The sequence below is a fragment of the Echinops telfairi genome, unplaced genomic scaffold (genome assembly GCF_000313985.2).
Source record: "Echinops telfairi isolate 266 unplaced genomic scaffold, ASM31398v2 ScPeMD7_2;HRSCAF=8, whole genome shotgun sequence".
Lineage (NCBI taxonomy): Eukaryota > Metazoa > Chordata > Mammalia > Afrosoricida > Tenrecidae > Echinops > Echinops telfairi.
The window spans coordinates 72,750,625-72,756,664 of NW_022103898.1; positions in this window are offsets into that span (position 1 = coordinate 72,750,625).

The following is a 6,040-nucleotide window of genomic DNA, read 5'->3' on the forward strand; positions in this document are numbered from 1 at the left end:
ATACATTCTTCTCAGGGGAGGGGCAGGCATCCACTTAGTATTTGGGGCTGGGACCAGCCCCCTAGACCTCTCCACTGATTCCCTACTCCGCGCCGGCATGTCAACCCTCATTCTTGATGAAGTTTTCAGTTGCTTAAGTAATTAAGCAAGTCAACAATCCATTTATTTATATCTAAAAAGATGTTCTATAATAATATACTTACTTTTTCTCAATGCTATCTTACATTGTATTCCATTGACTAAATTGATGATACTGTTATATAATTACCACAGGGATTAATTAAAATATTAAATAAAATGATAATGATGTCTTTAAAGCAGACCAAGGATATATATAAACCATAGACATATGAATGAAGTTTGGGTTTGCACTTAATAGCAAACGCTAATCTAAAAAATAATTTTTTTTAAATAATGTGGTTCTACTTGCTACTTGCCCTCGTGAATAGATTACTGAAGATGTGGGTGCTTTAGTAAAGTGTGAGAAGTAAAGTGTGATGATGCCTGGCTGTTAGAAAGAATAGTGCCTGGGGCTTACAGACTTGTCTTAAAACAAGCAGCTATCCAAATGAGGTGTTAACTAAATTCACCCAAAAGAAGCACACCAGCCTGGGAGATCCAAGGCTTGTAAATAATAAAATCCAAGATTGGATACAGAGATTTTACTGGAGTTTAAATTCAGAGCATCTGTTTTGCAGAGGATATGGATGACAGTGAAAGCCTAAATCCATTTACAGTGTCCCCACCTGGATTAAGTCTGCAGTGAATTCCCTCTGACCATTGACCAGGGTTGTGACTAACCTTGCTGTGAGATGGAGGGCACTGGAAAGTGGTCTCATGCTGATGCAGTTAGGTTAAAATTTAAAACCTTATCATTTGTTTTCTCTTTTGATCCATTTAAAATTTTTTCTAGTTTTTATTGTTTTTCACTTTCTTTTAGATTGAGGGTTTTCTTTTTGTTTTGGAACTGTAAATATGTATAACTTCTGTGGAAAACTATGACACGATCTCAGACGACTGGGCATGGAAAGTCCGTATGATACAGCAATCACTCTGATGGATATATGCCCTAAAGAGTAAGAGGAGTAACACAAACAGACTTGTGCACTTCCAAGTTCATTGCGGCACTGCTCACAAAAGCAAGAAGATGGATAAACCTCAATTTCCATCATTAGAAGAATATATAAAAGAACTCTGGTATGTACACACAATAGAATACTAGGCATCATTTAAAACATGCAGAAAACAGGAAGCATCTCATGGTCTGGGTCGATCTGGAGAACATGATGTTGAGCGAAATCACCCATTCACAAATATTAAAAGCTTGATTGTTTCCAATTTCCTCTTGTAATGGAGGTGGTAGGTTGGATAACAATGCTTGGAGTTTTACAGAAAGAACAGTATAAATAATAACAGCAGACTGATTGCAAACAGCATTATTTTTGACATAAAAATATGTTAAAAATTATTCTAGGTTTGAATTTTTATGTATGATGCCAATTGCTACTTTGGGTATATTTGATCTCACGAATGATGTATCCATTGGGACATAATTTCTTGGGGACTATTTAAATAAAGAATGTTTTAAAATATTTCTTTTAAAATATTTTTGTTCTGTTTTATTTTCACATTTCATACTCAAATCCTAGTAATTCTTCCTTCAGTTTTTTTTAAATATTTTGAAGTTCATTTTAATTCATTTTCCACATAGGGTCTTTATTTTCTCCTGATTGTACTATTTTAATAATTTCCTATGAAAAAGGTTGTTTGTGGTTTGAAATAGAGACTTGTGAAACAGAGAACGCAACTCTTTGATCAGTTCTGTAGCCTGACTGCTCAGCATAATGCTTGGATGCAATAGGGAGGCTTTAAAAGATTTGATAAGTGAATGAATAAATGAATCAACAAATGAAAAATGAAGTTAAAGGGTCTGAATTAATTTTCTCTTCTCTTCTATAAATATCCAATTCATAATCAGACTAATCAAGTGTTTGCCTCACAGCATCTTCCTTCTAAAGGATATATATTGGATCACCATTTTTCTCAGAATAAATTACTTCCACTAGTTTGAAACCTCATCAAGTTCTTTAAATTACCTGAGAAATTAATCCTACCACCTTTATTATATAAGATTTTCTCTCCATGTGATATTGTACCACAAATCTGTGGATTATTTAAGATATAAAAATAATAAAATCCAAATCTGAAAAGGACACAAAAAGTGGTCAAAAATTAAATATATAAATAAGCAGTCATTTGGAGTAATGGTTAGTAGTAATGCTCATAAAATTCCCTTTTGGATATTTCAAAGACCCTGGGAATTTAAAACTATTTTGTGCTTCATTCAAATTTCCCTCTTCCGTCTTGCGTTCAAATTGGTCTTTATAACGTTTTACTTTCTCTTTATTTTCGCTTCTGTGCACTCCATCATTACTGAATGCTGCAAGAAAAATGTTCAAATTTAAGCTGCAGCATTGAAGCAACAGGTCATATGACCCCGGATGCTTGTTATGCACCTTTGATAATTCACTTTACCTCTGTGGACTTCAGTTTTCAGTTCTGTAAAATTGGAATAAAAGAGTGAAGAAGAATATATTAGAATGAAATATTCTTATTATTGGAAAAAGAGTTATTATCACACACTTTATTGTCACTGGTTGTTTAAAATTTTGTTCCTGGATTAGTTTTCTTATGCACCATAAAATGAGAAATTATATAATGAATCAATAAAATATGGCACAAATAAATGCCTTTGTTTTTAACATCCAAGGGAGTTTCATAAAGTTTGCGGAGAGGTGGAAATAAAACACTATGGACTCTCTTATGAACTTCTTGAAGTCCTGTAATAGTTCCTGGAAGCTTAAGTGTTTGAAGGTATAAATCACGCACCTGTGGTTAGGTACCATTAAGTTGGTCCCAACCCATAGTGAGCCTGTACACAACAGAAGGAAACTCTGCAGGGTCCTGCACATCCTGGAAATTGTTTCGATGCCTGAGCCCATTGTCACAGCCACAGTGTCAACCCTTCTCATTGAGGGCCTTCCTGCTTTTCACTGCCCTTTCACTCTGCCAAGTGCGATGTCTTTCTCCAGGGACTGGTCTTCCCTGACAGTATGTCCAGAGCATGGAAGATGAAATCTTGCCATCCTTGCCTGGAAGGAGAATTTGGCCATATTTCTTCCAAGACATATCGGTGTGTCCTTTTAGTAGGCCATGATTCTTTCAATATTCTTCTCTTGCACCATATTTCAAACGCATATTCTTCTCAGTTTTTCTTATTCAATGTCCAGCTTTCATGCATATGAGGCAATGGACAATACCATGGCTTGGGTCAGGCCCTCCTTTGGCCTTAAAGTAATCTTTTCAATACTCAAAGAAGAAATGAAGAGCATGAACTATTTTGGTCATGTTATTTCAAACCCAAAGTTTGAAGATGACTTTTGACCATGTGGACATGTGTGTAGATAGATTGATATAGCTGTAGATATAGATATAATTATAAACATTTTGGTGATAATTAGGCTATTATGATTTAAAGGAGATTATCACTAAAATATATTGTCTTTTGTTAATTATAATGGAAAAGAATATGTTCAATTTATCTCCACTTTCTCTTAATTGAAGAAAATTGATAGTTAATGTGGTAAATGTTTGATATAGGTAATATTAATTAATGCTTAATGTAAGTATATAGTATATAATTATGTATGTATATGAAGGGGTACCCCTCCCCCCCAAAAAAAGCTCTTCTGGGTGGGTGGAGCTTTCCTAGTATGTATTTTTCCTGCTAGGTGAGCATCTAGCAACTTACTCTGAGTTAGTGCACCCAGTGGCGTTGCTTGGGAAGGGTCTCTGGTCACATTTAATTTTTTTGTGAAAGAAATTTCACTTGAACCTCATTTTTTGTGTTGGTCAATTTAAGGGAACAGTGTATGCCTAAAAAAAATTGTTTCCTGCTCTGGAAAAATTCTGCAAAAACTGTTGTGTTGTTGGACACAGCTTACAAGAGCAGCTATGGGAAACACTCAAGTGTAAGAGTGATTTCCTCAATTCATAAAAGGTGAAATGTCAATCGATGACAAACTTTGTTATGGATGTCTCTTAACTTTTTGAATGAATGAAAATGTTGACTAAAATATCTACTCATAGTTCAACTTGGAGTTCATTCCACCAGGTCAGACTGTTAATCAAGCTTTCTATTTAGAGGTTCTGAAAGATAGTGTAACACTGTGCAACAGACAAGACCTGATTTGTGGCAGGTGGGGAAATTGTTTTGTCACCACGAAAATGCACTCACTCACACAGCCATCTCAGTGCACCAGTTTTTGGCAAAAAACAGCATGCCTGTCTTGCCCCACACACTTCACTCACCTGACCTTGCTCGGTGAAACTTCTTTTTGTTTCCGAAACTTAAGAGGAACATGAAAGGGCAGTGATTTGACAACATAGAAGAGTTGAAGAAAAAACGAGGGATTTGCTATGAGCCAACCAAACATATGTGTTTGAAAAATGTTTCCAAGAATGGAATTGCAGATATGATAAATGGATTAGGTGTAATGGAGAGTACTTTGAAGATGATAAGATTGCTAGGCAAAATAAATAAATAAATAAATAAATAAAAAGCATAGCTTTGGAAAAAATTTGGTGTTTGGGGGTGTACCCTCTTGTACATAAATTGCCAAAATTACCTTCAAAACTGTTTTATTAAGCAGCATCAGTAAATCTCGCCCCCCAAAACTTACAATGTAGTATTAAACAATGTGACTTTAGCTTTAATGCTTCCTGATAATTTGCCTCATATTATTTTACCTCATGGGTTGAAACTGAGTTCTAGAAGTGATAAGGCAATGTTTGTTATTCACTCACCAGCAATGATAGTCATATTTTTAAATTTATATACAAAGCAGACAAAAAGCATGAAATAACATGACCAGAATATTTCATGCTTTTCATGTGAGGAATCTATTTGAAGGTAGTCGACAAACAGAAAAATCTCAGTAGGCAGTAACTCTATGTTTGCTTTTATGCTATTCATCTGGAAGAATGCTCCAGTGAGATAAGTCAAGCACCTTGAATCTTCTATGCATTATTCATTGTAAATCAACAAACATCTGCCCTGGTCTTCTGAATGCAACTTCTCGGGTCTCAGTGGATACATGATACTGGAATTTATATGTTCACTTTTTCCAATATTTGATGAAATTTAAGATAACAGGGTTGTGGATCATAACCTTTTCTCTAATGTATGCATATTATACACTCAAAATCAACTGGAATTAAGTAGATTCTGATGTATAGGGATACTTTAGGACAGAGTGAAACTGTTCTAAAGGGTTACCAAGGCTATACATCTGGATGAAGGCAGATTGCTGCATCTTCCTCCTGTGTGGTGGCTCAAGGGTTTGGACCATTGACTTTTTGGTTTGCAGCCAAGAACTATACTATGCACCAGAGCTCCATGTATATCATATAACATCATATTCTTATAATTTTTAAATTTCCATTGATATCAACTTCTTCAATGTTGCTGAAACAAAAATTAAATTAGAAATATTTTTGAATTTGAGATTAGAGAGAAAGACGCATAGGATTCAATTTAAATATGTTTCCAAACATTGAAAAGCTGATTCTATTCAATATAAAATACACTTGTAATATAGTAAATCATGATACTAATGTCACCATGTTGTTAAACTCTTTCATTTACAAATAATGTACATAGTCCAATGTATATAATTTCATAATAATGAATGTATTATATTAATGTAAGTAAATACAAAACTCCACTCAATAGGTATATTTGCTTTTGTCAAGGAGAAGTTAAGAAAAATCTGAAAATTAATATAAATACCTGTAAAGAAAATGTCAGATCAGAGCTTCCCCAATTTGCACTAATTTTTGTTGTCCTCATGAAAACATGTTAATGGAGTCACTGCCTGATTATAGAGTACCAGTTCCATCCTGCTAAATAAAAGGTAACACAGATCCTTCAAGGGATGGTACTTCAATTTTCTTTTTCTGAAATTAAAAAAAATATTTT